The following is a 16,728-nucleotide window of genomic DNA, read 5'->3' as shown; positions in this document are numbered from 1 at the left end:
GGGCTGGTGGCGTGCGCCTGTAATCCCAGCTACTCAGGAGGCAGATGCAGGAGAATTGCTTGAACCCAGGAGGCGGAGGTTGCAGTAAACTGAGATAACACCACTGCACTCCAGCCTAGCCGACAGAGCGAGACTCCGTCTCAAAAAAAAATAAAAGAAAGTTTGCAAATTTGTCTTCTTGTCTTGGGCTACATTAAAAGCCATCCTCAGACGCGGGTTGGACAAGCTTGGCTTAGACTAAAGCAAAACTGCTTTAAGATTAAGTATTCATTCTTGCATGGATACATTACTTCTGCTTTCAGAAGTGCCATTACAATGTATTTTACTTATTTTGTAACAAATACTTTGAGTATAAAGAGAAACAACACATGTATCCCAAACAACAACTCTATACTATGTTATTAAACAAGAGTCCTGTGAGGGAGAAAACAGTCATCAAGGTGAATGGAGAGTAGGACAGCCTGTTGATCCTTTAAAAAGTAAGTTTGTCTGTTTGGTTTTCTTTACAAAAGAGCAAACCTGAATATGTTTCAGGATCCACGTTACTCACCGTAAGATTTATTCAAGAAATCTGTACGTTGTTTATAGGTAAGGAAATGTCTTCTTTACCTACACAGTTGGCCACGAGTGTCTTGTTTTGTGTGGTGTTAGGTTACTGTATCTACTTGATGGTAAAAATGTTATGAGAACGGAAGTTGAAATTCTGCACTTTGGTTTATGCAGTCTCTTATTTCCAGATAAAGTTAATAAACGCAAAGGACCATATCCCAATGTAACGGGGAGGGTTGGGAGGACAAGCTTCAAGAACGAGTGGGGTGAATTCAACTATCAAAATTGTAAACATGAACAAGAGCCCAGGAATCTTATATTTCATCCGGATACAAGAAAGTAGATTTCAAGAGTTGGTCATTCACTTGCACTGCTTCTATTCAGAAAGCAAAAGAAAGGCTTCTAAAAAGAAAACACAAGCCTAACACTTCGACAGAGAGGTGAGAGGGAAACAGTAAGCCACATAAGTCTGACGAACGGGTACGAAAGAAATTCAGAGGGCGAGCAAAGAAGGGGAATGAAGAAGACAGGAAAAGGTGAAGGAGGCGGGCAAAGGCCATCTGGTGTGAACCTGGCTGCCCAGCTCTTTATGCACTCAGGGCAGCGTGGGGCCCCTCTCGCCCCGAGCGCATCTACGAGTTGGGGCGCAGTGCGAGCCCCCCACGGGCCTGGCAGCCGGGGACACAGGGCGGGCGGGAGAAGAGGGGTGCGCACGCCGCGGACGCTGGCACCCCACGAGGTGCTGCACGCAGGGGTCCCCAGGAAGGAGGCGCACTTTAGCGCAGCCCTGGCCTCTGGGAGCAGGAAGGGGGTGGGTGGAGCTGAGCCCGGGGCCGCCCCCCGGAGCCGCCCCCGCAGCCCCGGCCCCCGCCCCCCGCCCCGGCTGTCAGTGGCCCCCTCCCGCAGTCACTTACCCGCCGGCTGCGCGGTCTCGGCCGCGGTGGCGGCGGGGACGGCGAAGACCCCCGCCTGGGTCATGATCCCAGGAGGGGAAGGCAGGAGTGTCTGACCGTCTGGACGAATCTCTCCGTCCGCGGCCGCCGCCTGCTCCTCCGGGGCTGGGGGAGCGCGGGCCCAGGCCCTCCTCTCCCCCCGCCCCCGCCGCCTCTTTTTACGGCCACCGCCGCCGCTGCGAGCCCGAGCCCTCAAGGCCGGAGACCCGGCAGCAGCGCGGCCTCAACTTTCCCAGCCCCCCTCCCCCCGCCCTTCCCCGCCCCTCCCGCGGCCGCAGCTCGGCAAGCGAACAGCCTACCCTGGGCGCGCCGCGCTCCCGCCTCTGTCACTCAGCCAGCCAATCAGGCTGCGGGAACGCTGCCATGATAGCCAATAAGAAGACAGAATACCGTAGCGCTAGGCTTAGAGGGCGGGAGGAGGCGGAGAGAAAACCAAGGAGTGAACGGAGTTCGGGCGGCCCAATGAGGAGGGCCGGGGGGCGGAGGTGTGCAAGTTGGGTTGAAGGAACAGGAAATATTCTTAAAGGTAGAGTGACGGACAGGAAGGAAAGCCAGTAGATGAATGGGAAAGAGGTGGGCCTGGTTCCTTAAAGGGGACGCCTTGAGAACCTAGAAAAGAAGGTGTTCTACGAAACTTCTTTCTACCTTGTTCTGTGGTCTCTTTTCTTCGTCTTTCAGTAGGAGTTTGGAAGTGGAAAAATTGAAAAGAAAGGGGGCAAGGAAGTCTTTCGGAATAGCCCCTCTTAACGTGGAGGGCAGGGAGGCAAGAAGATACCTCTTAGTAAATGTGAGGAAGAAAGAGAATCAGACGTCTCCGACTTCTCGATAACTGGAAGATTGTTGCTGACTTGACGTTGCTCGCATTCGTAGGCTGTGGTCTCTTGTCATCCTTTATTTGCAGCAACACACAGATTTCTGCGAACTGGAGATGGCCATGTTCAGAAATGCCCTGGGGGCCTCCCAGCTGGGACAAGGGAGTTTGGCATTGGGGGATGGGGTTTGAAATCTCAAGCCTGGGTTACTAAAGACCTGGATCTAGCAGAAGTAGGGCTACGGGTCACGAATTGGAGACCTGAGTGCCCCTTAACTCCAAGATGGGTGTGGAGCCCTTGGAACCGTGATCACAACTCCCTTTCCCTAGTTTCGCTTCATATTTTATAACCCCCTCCTGAAACAGGTGTCCTCCACCTGGTTGTGGTTATAGATTTCCAAGCCCTTCCACAACCAGATTTGGAAATATCCCAGATCTTTGCTGTCCATGGGCTAACTTCTGTCCATGGGCTAACTTCCAGATCAGGTAACTTCCAGAAGGTGCACACAGGGCATGGCATAATGGGAATTACTTGAGCCTGTATACTGAAGCAGCAGAAATCGCATTGAGCAAAAGGGTAAAGGTTAACAGTAACGGAGTCTTATGTTTGTACAGTGGATTGAAAAGCTATGATGAAACGGAAGGCCTGTAGTGTTGCTTATAAACTGGGGTACTAATAAACAGGCTAGAAAACTTTAACTCATCCATCTAGGCACACGAAGTTCGAATTAGCCTTTGAACAGACTTGGCACATCCAAATCAAAGCTGCAGATAAGAAAGATTCTACGAGTCAGAGCCATAATAACAATGCTAATAACATCACCATAAAATTGTATAGTATTGGTATGCTCAGCCATAGGAAACAATTTCCAATGTGTTCAGGCATTTCCCGTTAACAAATATATCTAGGGTATGCATGATTTCCTAAACAACTGCAATGCATCAATTCTAAAGTAAAGCCACACAAATAGTTTTGATGAATCATGAAACAGAATTTAACCGTTTCTTTAGATCACCTTTAAAAATACACATTAATATATTTCTGGCACGATATAGACATAGAAAAGAAGAGCAATTTCTGTTTGATAAAGATCACAATATTAGCTTTTTAAATTAATCCTTATTTCCTAAGTGCAGCCTTTCTCCTTTCTTTTCTCTTTTTTCTTTTTCTTTTCCTTTCCTTCCCTTTCCCTTTCCCTCTCCCTTTTCCTTTCCCTTTCCCTTTCCCTTTTCCTTTCCTTTCCTTTCCTTTCCTTTCCTTTCCTTTCCTTTCCTTTCCTTTCCTTTCCTTTCCTTTCCTTTCCTTTCCTTTCCTTTATTTTCCTTTCCTTTGTTTTCTTTGTTTTCTTTTTTCCTGCGACAGGGTCTCCCTCTGTTGCCAAGGCTGAAGGTCAGTGGCACTGTTAACAGCTCACTGCAGCCTCCACCTCCCAAACTCAAGCGATCCTCCCACCTCAGCCTCCTGAGTAGCTGGAACCACATGCCCGGCAGTTTTCTTTTGGGTAGAGATGGGGGTCACATTATGTTGCCCAGGTTGGTCTTCAACTCCTGGGCTGAAGCCCAGAATCTTTTCCTTGGCTTTACCCATTCAACATCCGTTTCAGATAATCACACCAGTCCTATTTTCGAACTAGCTGGCAGTGCTTCAGTGACCTATATTGGTGGTAAAATATACTGGCCAAGTGAAACTGGTGTATAGGGCTGTTAGTTCATTTTTTTTCAAGTGGACAGAATGAATCTGATTTTCACCCACATTCTTGAGACTTTTCAATGGTGCTGAAAGACTATTTGCATGATACATAAGCACTTCCTTGCATCCCCAGTTTCATATCAAGACCTCCGTTTTTTCCTGCTACTGGAGATGACTGACTGCGGGAAGAGGCCACTGAGAGCCTGGGGCGGTGACCAAGGCTGCGGGGAGGCCCCGGACTCAGCTCCACCCACCTCCATCCTGCTCCAGGAGGCAAGAACTGCGCAAAGTGCGCCTCCTTCCTAGGGATCTCTGTGTGTGGTACCTGGGGGGTGCCAGCGCCCATGGGGTGCGCACCCTTCTTTTCCCCGCCTGCCCCGCGTCCCCGGTTGCCAGGCCCGTAGATGCGCGCGGGGCGACAGGGCTCCCATGCTGCCCTGAGTGCATAAAGAGCTGGGCAGCCAGGTTTACACCAGGTGGCCTTTGACCGGCCAGTCTGGTCTCGAACTCCTGACCTCAGGCAATCTGCCCGCCTCGGCCTCCTGAAGTGCTGATTTCAGATTTCAGACGTGAGCCACAGCGCCCGGCGGCCTTTTTTTTTTCCCGCCTCCTTCTTTGAGATGGGGTCTTGCTCTGTCGCCCGGGCTGGAGTGCAGTGGCGCGATCTCGGCTCACTGCAACTTCCACCTCCCGGGTTCCAGTGATTCTCCTGCCTCAGCCTCCCAGTAGCTGGAACTACAGGCGTGCGCCACCACGCCCAGCTAATTTTTTGTTATTGTATGTTTTACTAGAGACCACCATAATGGTCAGGTTGGTCTCGAACTCCTAACCTCGTGATCTGCCCACCTTGGCCTCCCAAAGTGCTGGGATTACAGGCGTGAGCCACTGGCGCCCGGTCGCTTTTTAACTCTCACTTCTCTGTCGAAGTGTTAGGCTTGTGTTTTCTCTTTAGAAGCCATTCTTTGGCTTTCCGAATAGAGTAAGTGAATGGCCAGCTATCTTTTTTAAATTATTTTTTTAGAGATTCTCACCCTGTCGCCCAGACTGAAGTGCAATGGTGTGATCATAGCTCACTGCAACCTCAACTCTTGGGCTCAAGGGATCAGCCTCAGTCTCCCAAGTAGCTAGGACTACAGGCACTTGCCGCCACACCTGGCTAATTAAAAAAAAAAAAAAAAAAATTGTAGAGACCAGGTCTCACTATATTCCACAGGCTGGTCTTGAACTCCTGGCCTAAAGGAGTCCTTTCTTCTGGCCCTCCCAAACGACTAGAATTATAGGCATGAGCAAAACCACTCCGGCCTAAATGGCCAGCTCTTGAAATCTACTTCCATATTTCCCAAAAGAAACTGCCCAACTTTTACCCAATGCAGTCATAACACTTGTTTCCACATTCCCAGTGGCAGTATATGTGAGCTCCAGATATTCCACAGCATGGCCAACACTTGATATTGTCACTCTTTTTAATTCTAGCCATTAGAGTGAGTGTAAATGGTATCTCATTGTGATTTTAATTTCCATTTGTTGGCCAGGCGTGGTGGCTCACACCTGTAATCCTAGCACTTTGGGAGGCCGAGGCTGGCAGATCACCTGAGATCAGGAGTTCGAGACCAGCCTGGCAACATGGTGAAACCCCGTCCCTACTAAAAATACAAAAATTTGCCAGGCATGGTGGTAGGCACCTGTAATTCCAGCTACTTAGGAGGCTGAGGCAGGAGAATCGCTTGAACCTGGGAGGCAGAGACTGCAGTGAGCTGAGACTGCACCATTGCATTCCAGCCTGGTCAACAAGAGCAAAACTCCGTCTCAAAAAATAATAATAACAATTCGCCCATTTAAAAATCAATATGTTTGTCTTTTGAATTGTAAAAATATTTAGGTGCTTTGGATAAAAGTTCTCTTTCAGATATGTGTTGTGCAAATACTTTCACCCAGTCAATAGCTTGCTTTTTATTTGCTTAAGAGTGTCAATAAAAAAAAAAAAAAAAATACAGGCATATCTTAGGGATATTTTGGGTTGGATTCCAGACCACCACTATAAAGAGAATATTACAAAAAAGCAAGTCACACACGTTTTTCGTTTCCAAGTGCATATAAAAGTTATGTTGGGCCAGGCGCTGTGGCTCAGGCCTGTGGATGGCTTGAGCCCAGGACTTTGAGACCAGACTAGGCAACATAGTGAGACCTCATCTCTAAAAAAGTGAGGCAAGAAGATCACTTGAGCCTGAGGTTAAGGTTACAATGAGCTGTGATCTCCCTACTGCACTTCTGCCTGGGCAACAGCAGTGAGACCCTGTCTCATTTAAAAAAAAAAAAAAAAAAAAAAAGTTATGCTTGCCAAGTGCATTGGCTCAAAATTGTAATCCCAACACCTTGGGAGGCTGAGATGGGAGAATCACTTGAGGCCAGGAAATCCAGACCAGCCTGGGTGACAAAAAGAGACCTTGTCTCTACCAACAATAAAAAATTTTAAATTAGCTGGTAGCAAGCACCTACAGCCCCTGCTACTTGGGAGGCTGAGGTGGGAGGATTGCTGGCGCCCAGGAGTTTGGGGCTTTGATGAGTTATGATCATGCCCCTGTACTCAAGCCTAGGCAACAGAGTGAGACCCCATCTGTTAAATAAATAGATAAAATTTTAAATTTAAGATGTTTTAAATTTAATTAAAATTGGAGTCAGTCTTCTCAAACCCTGTTACTGCTTTATCAAATAAGTTTATGTACTATTCTAAATCCTTTTATATAATTTCAACAGTGTTCACAGCATCTTCACCAGGAGTACTTTCTATTTCATGAAACTACTTTCTTTGCTCTTCCATAAAAAGCAACTCCTCAGCTGGCGCAGTGGCTCACACCTGTAATCCCAGCACTTTGGGAGGCCAAGGCGGGAGGATCATAAGGTCAGGAGTTCCAGACCAGCCCAGCCAATATGGTGAAACCCCATCTCTACTAAAAATACAAAAATTAGCTGGGCATGGTGGCGCACACCTGTAGTTCCAGCTACGTGGGAGGCTGAGGCAGGAGAATCACTTGAACCTGGAAGGCAGAGGTAGTGAACCAAGGTCACGCCATTGCACTCTAGCCTAGGTGAGAGAGCAAGACTCCATGTAAAAAAAAAAAAAAAAAAAAAAAAAAAAGACCAACTCCTCATGTATTCAAGTTTTATCATGAGATTGCACCAATTCAGTCTCATCTTCTGGCCCTACTTCTAATTCTAGTTCCCTTGCTATTGCCACCACATCTGCAGTTATTTCCTCCACTGAAGTCTTGAATTCTTCCCTCAAAGTCATCCATGAGAGCTAGAATCAAGTTCTTCCAAACTCCTGTTAATGTTGATATTTTGGCCTCTTCCCATGACTCACAAATGTCTTCTTCTTTTTTTTTTTTTTTTTTTTCTAGATGAAGTCTCACTGTCGCCCAGGCTGGAGTGCAGTGGCACGATCTCAGCTCACTGTAACCTCCGCCTCGTGGGTTCAAGCAATTTTCCTGACTCAGCCTACCTAGTAGCTGGGATTACAGGCAGGCACCACCATGCCCGGCTAATTTTTGTATTTTTAGTAGAGATGGAGTTTCACCATGTTGGTCAGGCTGGTCTTGAACTCCTGACCTTGTGATCCACCTGCCTCAGCCTCCCAAAGTGCTGGGTAAAAGGCGTGAGCCACTGCGCCCAGCACAAATGTTCTTAATAGCATCTAGAGGCCAGGTGCAGTGGCTCATGCCTGTAGTCCCAGCACTTTGGGAGGCCAAGGCTGGCAGATCACTTGAGGTCAGGAGTTCGGGACCAGCCTGGCCAACATGGTGAAACCCTGTCTCTACTAATAATACAAAAATTAACTGGATGTGTTGATGCATGCCTGTAATCCCAGCTACTCGGGAGACTGAGGCAGGAGAATCACTTGAACCTGGGAGGCAGAGGTTGCAGTGAGCCACGAACACACCATTGCACTCCAGCCTGGGCAACAAGAGGGAAACTCCATCTCCAAAAAAAAAAAAAACAAAAAACCCCTGTAGAATGGTGAAGCCTTCCCAAGAAGGCTTTCAATTTACTTTGCCCAGATCCATCAGAGGCATCACTATATTACGGGACTTCACCAAGTTAGTGGAAGGTCAGGCACGCTGGCTCATGCCTGTAATCCTAGCAATTTGGGAGGCTGATGCAGGAGGACTGCTTGAGCCCAGGAGTTTGAGACCATCTTGGGCAACATGGTGAAACCCTGTCTCTACTAAAAATCTAAAAATTGGCTGGGCATGGTGGCACGTGCCTGTGGTCCCAGCTACTTAGGAGGTTGAGGTGGAAGGATTGCTTGAGCCAGGAGGTCAAGGCTGCAGTGAGCCAGTACATACCACTGCACTCCAGCCTGGGTAACAGAGTAAGACCTTGTCTCAAAAAAAAAAAAAAAAAAAAAAAAAAAAAAAAAAAAAATTGTGGAAAAATGGAATTAAAAGATAAAAATTGAAAATATAAACATGATTTCTTTTCCTTTTTTTTTTCTTTTTTCTTTTTTTTTCTTTTTGAGACAGAGTTTTGCTCTTGTTGCCCAGGCTGGAGTGCAATGGTGTGATCTTGGCTCACCGCAACCTCTGCCTCCCGGGTTCAAGCAATTCTCCTGCCTCAGCCTCTCCAGTAGCTGGGACTACAGGGGCCTGACACCACACCTGGCTAATTTTTTAAATTTTTAATAGAGACAGGGGTTTCACCGTGTTAGCCAGGGTGGTCTCGATCTCCTGACCTCATGATCTGCCTGCCTCAGCCTCCCAGAGTGTTGGGATTACAGGTGTGAGCCACCACACCAGACCATAAACATGATTTCTTAACATAAAATTTCCATCAACTTCAAGATACTTTTGTAAGCAATGATACCAGCAATTTAGCCTATCCCTAAAGACCTGAGAGTCCTGGGAATTTAACCATGTCAATTCAGTCTTTTTTACTAATTATTAACTGAAGAAATGTGAGTTAGGAAACAAAAAGAAGTCATAAGGAGCCAAACCAGGACTGTAAGGTAGATGCCTAATCATTTCCCATCAAAACTCATGCAAAATTGCCCTTATTTGATCAGAGGAATGAGCAAGAGCATTGTTGTGAAGAAGGACTCTCCAGTGAAAGCTCACCTGGGGGATTTTTCTGCTCAAGCTTTGGTTAACTTTCTCAAAACATTCTCATAATTAGCAGATGTTTCTATTTTGGGGCCCTCCAGATAGTCAACAAGCAAAGTGCCCTAAGCATCTCTTGACCAGTTCACTTGTGCTTTGACTGGACCACTTCCACCTCTCGGTAGCCGTTGCTTAGATTGTGTTTTGTCTTCAGGACCACACTGGTAAAGCCATGTTTCATGTCCTGTTAACAATACTTTGAAGAAATGCTTCAGGATCTTTGCCTTACTTGTTTAAAATTTCCATTGAAAACTTTGCTCTTGTCTGCAACTGATCTGGGCACAACAGTTTTGGTACCCATCAGGAAAGGGAAAGTTGCCTCAACTTTAATTTTCAGTCAAAATTATGTAAGTAGAATCCATTGAGATGTCTATGGTGTTGGCTATTGTTTCTGTTGTTAAATCATTGGTCCTCTTCAATTAGGGCATGAACGAAATTTTTTCTTCACAAATTGATGTGGATGGTCTGCAGCTGTGGGCTTCATCTTCAACATCATATCATCCCTTCCTAAAATTAGTTATACATTTGTAAACTGTTGATTTCTTTGAGGCATTGCCCCCATAAACATCTTGTAAAGCACCAATGACAATGATTTTACCATTCTTCCACCCAAATGTCACCAAAAATCGTGTTTTTGTTTGTTTGTTTTTTGAAACAGGATCTCACTCTCTCACCCAGGCTGGAGTACAGTGGTATAAACACAGCTCACTGCAGCCTTGACCTTCCCAGCTTAAGGGTTCCTCACACCTCAACCTCCCAAGTAGCTGGGACTTACAGGTACATGCAACCACGCCTGGCTAAGTTTTGTAGTTTTTGTAAGAGGTAGGGTTTCATCATGTTGCCCAAGCTGGTTTATTTTGGTGTGAAAATTTTTTGAAATCCATGTGCATAGTTTTTCATAATATGAATTTTCCATGAATTTTTTGAAGACCCCTGTTTTTGGTGACTACAGCCTTATAAATGTATTTCCTGAATAATGAGACTTGAGAGTTGAAATTAATCCTTGATCCATGGACTGCAGAATGGATACTGTGTTAGCAGGCATGAAACATTAACCTCCTGCACATCTCCAACAGAGCTCTTGGATGACTAGGTACATTGTCAATGAGCAGTAATATTTTGAAAGGAATCCTTTTTCTGAGCAGTAGGCTTAACAGTGAGTTTAAAATATTCAGTAAACCGTGCTGTAAACAGATGCACTGTTTACATCCAGGCTTTATTATTTCACTTATAGAGCATGGGGAGAGTAGACTTAGCCTAATTCTTAAGGGCTCTAGGATCATTAGAATGGTAGATGAGTCCTGGCTTTAACTGAAAGTCACCAGCTGCATTAGCCCCTAACAAGAGAGTCAGCCTGTCCTTTGAAGCTTTGAAGCCTTGAAGCCAGGCATTTACTTCTCCTCTCTAGCTATTAAGTACTAAAAGCCATCATCTTTTAATAGAAGGCTGTTTTGTCTACATTGAAAACCTGGTGTTTAATGTAACCACCTTCATCAATGATCATAGCTAGATCTCCTGGATAACTTGGTGCAGATTCTACATCAGCCCTTGCTTCTTCCCCTTGCACTCTTATGTTATGGAGATGGCTTCTTTCCTTAACCTCATGAACCAACCTCTGCTAGCTTCCAACTTTTCTTCTGCAACTTTTCTCACCTCTCTCAGGCTTCATAGAATTAAAGAAAGTTAGCACCTTGTTCTGGGTTAGGCTTTGTCTTAAGGGAATATTGTGGCTGGTTTGATCTTCTATGCAGATCATTAAAACTTTCTCTGTATCAGCCATAAGGCTGTTTTGCTTTCTTACCATTTGTGTGTTCACTGGAGTTGCACTTTTAATTTCCCTCAATAACTTTTCCTTTGCATTCAAAACTTGGCTGCTTCACACCAGAGGCCTAGCTTTTAGTCTATCTTGGCTTTTAACAAACCTTCCTTGCTAAGCTTAGTCACTTCTAGCCTTTAATTTAAAGTGAGAGGCCGGGCACGGTGGCTCACGCTTGTAATTCCAGCACTTTGGGAGGCAGAGGGGGGCGGATCATGAGGGAAGGAGATAGAGACCACGGTGAAACCCTGTCTCTACCAGAAATACAAAAAATTAGCTGGGCGTGGTGGCGGGCGCCTGTAGTCACAGCTACTTGGAGGGGCTGAGGCAGGAGAATGGCGTGAACCCGGGAGGCGGAGCTTGCAGTGAGCCGAGATCACGCCACTGCACTCCAGCCTGGGCGACAGAGCAAGACTCCGTCTCAAAAAAAAAAAGAAACAAACAAACAAACAAAAAGAACATTTAAAGTGAGAGATGTGTGACTCTTCCTTTCACTTGAACACTTAGAGGACATTTTAGGGTTATTAACTGGCCGAATTTCAATATTGCTGTGTCTCAGGGAGGCCTCAGGAGAGGGAGATGATGGAATGGCCCGTCAGTGGAGCAGTCAGAACACACACATTTACCAATTAATTTTACCATCTTATATGGGCACAATTTGTGGGGCCTCAAAACAAATACAATAGCAACGTCAAAGATCACTGATCACATATCACCTAACCAACATAATATTAACAAAAGTTTGACCAAAAAATTGAAAAATGGGACTTAATTAAACTAAAGAGCATCTGCACAGCAAAAGAAACTATCAGCAGAGTAAACTGACAACCTACAGAATGGGAAAAATGTTTGCAAACTATTCATCTGGCAAAGGTCTAATATCAAAAATCTTCAAGGAACTTAAACCAATTAACAGTAAAAAAAAAAAAAAAAACTAGTAAAAAGCAGGCAAAGGACATGAACAGGCACTTTTCAAAAGAAGACATACATGCAGCCAACAAGCATGTGAAGAAATACTCAACATCTCTAAACATCAGAGAAATGTAAACCCAAACTATAAGGAGATACCATCTCACACCAGTTAGAATGAATTTTTTTTTTCTTTTGACAGTGTCTTACTCTGTCACCCAGGCTGGAGTGCAGTGGTGTGACCTCAGCTCGACCTCCTGGGCTCAAGGGATCCTCCTACCTCAGACTCCCTAGTAGCTAGGACAACAGGTGCACACTACCACAGCAGCCTAATTTTTGTAGTTTTTGTAGAGAGGGAGTTTCACTATGTTGCCCAGGCTGTTCTTGAACTCCTGGACTAAAGCGATCTGCCTACTTGGGCCTCCCAAGATGACTGGATTACAGGCATGAGCCACCTCACTTGGCCCTAGAATAGCTATTATTAAAAAGTCAAAAAATAACAGATGCTGGCAAGGTTGTGGAGAAAAGGGAACGCTTACACACTACTGGTGGGAATGTACATTAGTTCAGACACTATGGAAAGCAGTTTGACGATTTCTAAAATAACTTAAACAGGGCCAGGCGCGGTGGCTCACGCCTGTAATCCCAGCATTTTGGGAGGCCGAGGTGGGTGGATCACGAGGTCAGGAGTTCGAGACCAGCTTGCCCAACATGGTAAAACCCTGTCTATACTAAAAGTAAAAAAATTAGCTGGGTGTGGTGGCACGCGCCTGTAATCCCAGCTCCTCAGGAGCCTGAGGCAGGAGAATCGTTGGAACCTGGAAGGAGGAGGTTGCAGTGAGCCGAGATTGCACCACTGCACTTCAGCCTGGGCAACAGAGCAAGACCCCATCTCAAAGAAAAAAAAAAAAAAAGAACTTAAACAGAACTACCATTTGACCCAGCATCCCATTGTTGAGTATGTACCCAAAGGAATATGAATTGTTCTACCATAAAGACACATGCACATCTTTGTTCACCACAGCACTATTTACAATAACGAATACATGGTCTCAACCTAAATGCCCATCAATGATGGACTGGATAAAGAAAATATGATACATACACACCATGGAATACTATGGAGCCATAAAAAAGAAAAGGATCATGTCCTTTGCAGCAACATGAATGGAGCTAGAGGCCACTATCCTAAGTGAATAAACACAGGAACAGAAAAGCAAATACTGAATGTTCTCACGTGGGAACATTAGTTTAGTGGGAGCTAAACGTTGAGTACACGCGAACCTAAAGAATGGCATAAACCCAGGAGGTGGAGCTTGCAGTGAGTCGAGATCATGCCACTGCACTCCAGCCTGGGCGAAAGAGCGAGACTCTGTCTCAAAAAAAAAAAAGAAGGGAACAGACACCAGAGCCTATTTGAGGGTAGAGGGTGGGAGGAGGGTGAGGATCCAAAAACTACCTATGGGGTACTATGCTTATTATCTGGGTAATACAACAATATGTACACCAAACCCTCAGGACACACAATTTACCAATATAACAAACCTGCACAGGTACCCTTGAACCTAAAATAACTGTTTAAATAAATAATAAAATAAAGCACTCAAATTACTATGACATTTGGATAACCAGCAATGAGAATGGTTCAGCAATAACGGTTCATCCTTGTCAGCTTTCCTGCTAGAAACTGAATATGTATTCCTTGTCTTTGAAAAGAGCAATATGACACCAATATAGATACATTATCCTTTTCTGTGAAATCCATTATTTTCTTCTGATACTACATTATCTATCACAGTGTATTATATTCCATGGGACATATATCATGCTTTGAAAAATCCTCCAATGGGTTTACACCTTCAACTGCAAACACTGGAAAGACTTTTTTTTTTTTTTTTTTTTTTTAAGACAAGGTCTCATTCTGTTGCCCAGGCTGGAGTGTGGTGGCGCAATCTCGGCTAACTGTAACCTCTGCCTGCCAGGCTCGAAGCATCCTGCCACCTCTCAACCTCCCAAGTAGCTGGGACTATTAGCCAGGTGCCACCACACCCGGCTAATTTTTGTATTTTTAGTAGACACAGGGTTTCACCCTGTTGCCCAGGCTGGTCTCAAACTCCTGAGCTCAAGTGATCTGGCTACCTCCATCTCCCAAAGTGCCGTGACTATAGGTGTAAGCTACCATGCCTGGCCTGGAAAGACTATTCTTTGTGGTTAATAGTTCCAAACTCCCCCCAAAAAATCTTAGTAAAAGTTTAAAATATTGCAAGAGTTACCAAAATATGATACAGAGACAGGAAGTGAGCACATGCCGTTGGAAGAATGGCACTGACAGGCTTGCTCCATGCAGTGTTGACACAGTGAAAAAAGTGCAATATCTGTGAAGCTCAATAAAGGAAACTGCAATGCAACAAGATATTCCTATAGCTGTACTGAGATATAATTGACCTACAGCAAACTGAACATATCTAAAATGGGCAATGTGATAAAGCTTTAACATATGTATACACCTGTGAAACCGCTTCCACAGTAAACAATGAGCGTATCTTTCTTGCTACTCAAATTACCTCATGCTAATTAATTCCCTCCTCTGGCCTTATCCTATTCTCCAGACAATCACTAATGTACTTTCAGTCACTATACGTTAGTTTCCATTTTCTGGAATTTTATATACATGAAATTATTCAGTATATACCCTTCTTGTCTCTTTTTGTCTATCTTCTTTCATTCAGTCGACTTACTTTTTTTTCCCCTTCCTTAAAGACAGAGTCATGTTCTGTTGCCCAGACTGGAGGGCAGTGGCGCAATCATAGCTCATTGCATCCTTGAACTCCTGTGCTCAAGAGATCCTCCTACCTCAGCCTCCCAAGTAACTAGGACTACAGGTACATGCCACCATGCCCAGCTTTTTTTTTTTTTTTTTTTTTTTTTGTAGAGACAGACTTGCTATATTGCCCAGGCTGGTCTCCAACTCCTGGACTCAAGTAATTTTCCTCCTTCAGTCTCCCAGTGTTAAAATTACAGGCAGGAGCCAACATGCCCAGACTGTATTTTCTGTTTTACAAAAACTGCCAAACTGCTTTGCAAAATTCCGGTACCATTTTGTATTCCCGCTAGTAGTGCATAAGAGTTTGAATTTTTCCACATCCTTGGTGACACTTTATATGATCAGTCTATTAATTTTCATCTTATTATTATTATTTTTTTGAGACTGGGTCTTGCTGTCTCGCTCAGGCTTTATTGCAGTGGTATGATCATGGCTCACTGCAAACTCCTGGGCTCAGGTGATCTGCTCGCCTCAGCCTCCTGAGTAGCTGGGACTACAGGTGTACACCACTATGCCTGGCTAATTCTTGTATTTTTAGTAGAGATGGGGTTTCACCATGTCCCAGGCTAGTCTTGAACTCCTGGGCTCAAGAGATCTGCCTGTCTTGGTCTCCCAAAGTGCTGGGATTACAAGTGTGAGCCACTGCGCTCAGCCATGATCAGTCTATTTAAATTTTCATCATTCTAATAGGCACATAATGATACTTCATTATGACCTTAATTTGCATTTCCCTATTTACTAATGATGCTACACATCTTTGCATGTGCTTATTAGCCATTTGTATGATTTTTTTTTTCTCCATAAAGTTGAGTTTATTTGGAAGAAAAAAAAATTGGGAAAATGGTGGCAGATATTTAATAACATTTAACAATGGTTTGTTGGACAACTACTGCAAGTAAAGCCCATTTTAAATTACACCAGCTTACAACTACAACAATGGAAAAAAGACAAAAATACTAATTTTATAACATCGCACCTGCTGGCAAACATAATTGTATCTGGCCAAGTCCAGCATTTCTTCTTGAGCAAAATTAGTCACATCTGTGACTTGATAGTCTGCAATGAAAACATTGCAACACCTAAGTCCTGGATAAATTCAAACCACCAAGAAAATGGGTACCTCATAGTATTTGAACATTGAAAATCAAATGACAGTACATGCTACATATGGAAAGAGCTTCTGCTAAACATCACTTACTTGCATGCAGACTCTCAGGCCCAATGGGTTCTGCTCTAAGGTCATTGAGTTTCTCACATAAATCATAAAGCCAAATCTGACACTGATATTTATAGCTTGAAGCTTTCATTCCCCGCATGGAAATTTCCCAGTAGATTCTTTTTTTTTTTTTTTTTTTTTAACTTACATCAAACATTTAATAACTTAATTTGAATTATCTTAGACTTTTTTTTTTTCTGGAACTTTTTTTTAAAAATTTATTTATTATTATTATACTTTAAGTTGTAGGGTACATGTGCATAACGTGCAGGTTTGTTACATATGTATACTTGTGCCATGTTGGTGTGCTGCACCCATCAACTCGTCATTTACATCAGGTATAACTCCCAATGCAATCCCTCTCCCCTCCCCCGCCATTTGTATGATTTATATGTCTTTGATGAAGTGTTGTTCAAATGTCTTGACCATTTTTACTGGGCTGTTTGTTGTTTACTGAGTTTCCAGGGTTCTTTATACATTCTGATTACAAAACCTTTTTCAGATATATGTTATTCAAGTGGTTTTTCCCAGTTCCTAGTTTGTCTTTTCATTTTCTTGTCTTTCATATAGTAATTTTAAATCCAATTTATCAATTATTCCTTTTATGGATTATGCTTATGATGTCATAGCTAAGAAATCTTTAACACAAGGTCACACAGATTTTCTCATGTTTTTCTTCTAGACGTTTTTTAGTTTTATATTTAGATTCATTCTGCATTTTAAATTAAATTTTGCATATCGTGGAGGTGTGGATCAAAGTTTATATATTTAATTGGAAAATCCATTTCTTCCAACATTGGTTGTTGG

General features: G+C 44.0%; 1 protein-coding gene across 1 annotated transcript in view; it reads right to left on the bottom strand.

The window, feature by feature from the left end:
* LOC105470386 (upstream transcription factor family member 3) overlaps positions 1-1,725 on the bottom strand; it is a 43,966-nt gene extending 42,241 nt beyond the window's left edge. Inside the window, exon 1 of the mRNA XM_071092404.1 lies at positions 1,464-1,725. The gene's annotated coding sequence lies outside the window, so the exon portion shown is untranslated. The remainder of the gene's footprint in view (positions 1-1,463) is intronic.
* Positions 1,726-16,728: the final 15,003 nt, after the last annotated feature.

Source organism: Macaca nemestrina, chromosome 2, assembly GCF_043159975.1.
Source record: "Macaca nemestrina isolate mMacNem1 chromosome 2, mMacNem.hap1, whole genome shotgun sequence".
Taxonomy (NCBI): Eukaryota; Metazoa; Chordata; class Mammalia; order Primates; family Cercopithecidae; genus Macaca; species Macaca nemestrina.
The sequence above is the reverse complement of the archived record's forward strand: the minus strand, read 5'-3'. Positions and strand labels throughout refer to the sequence as shown.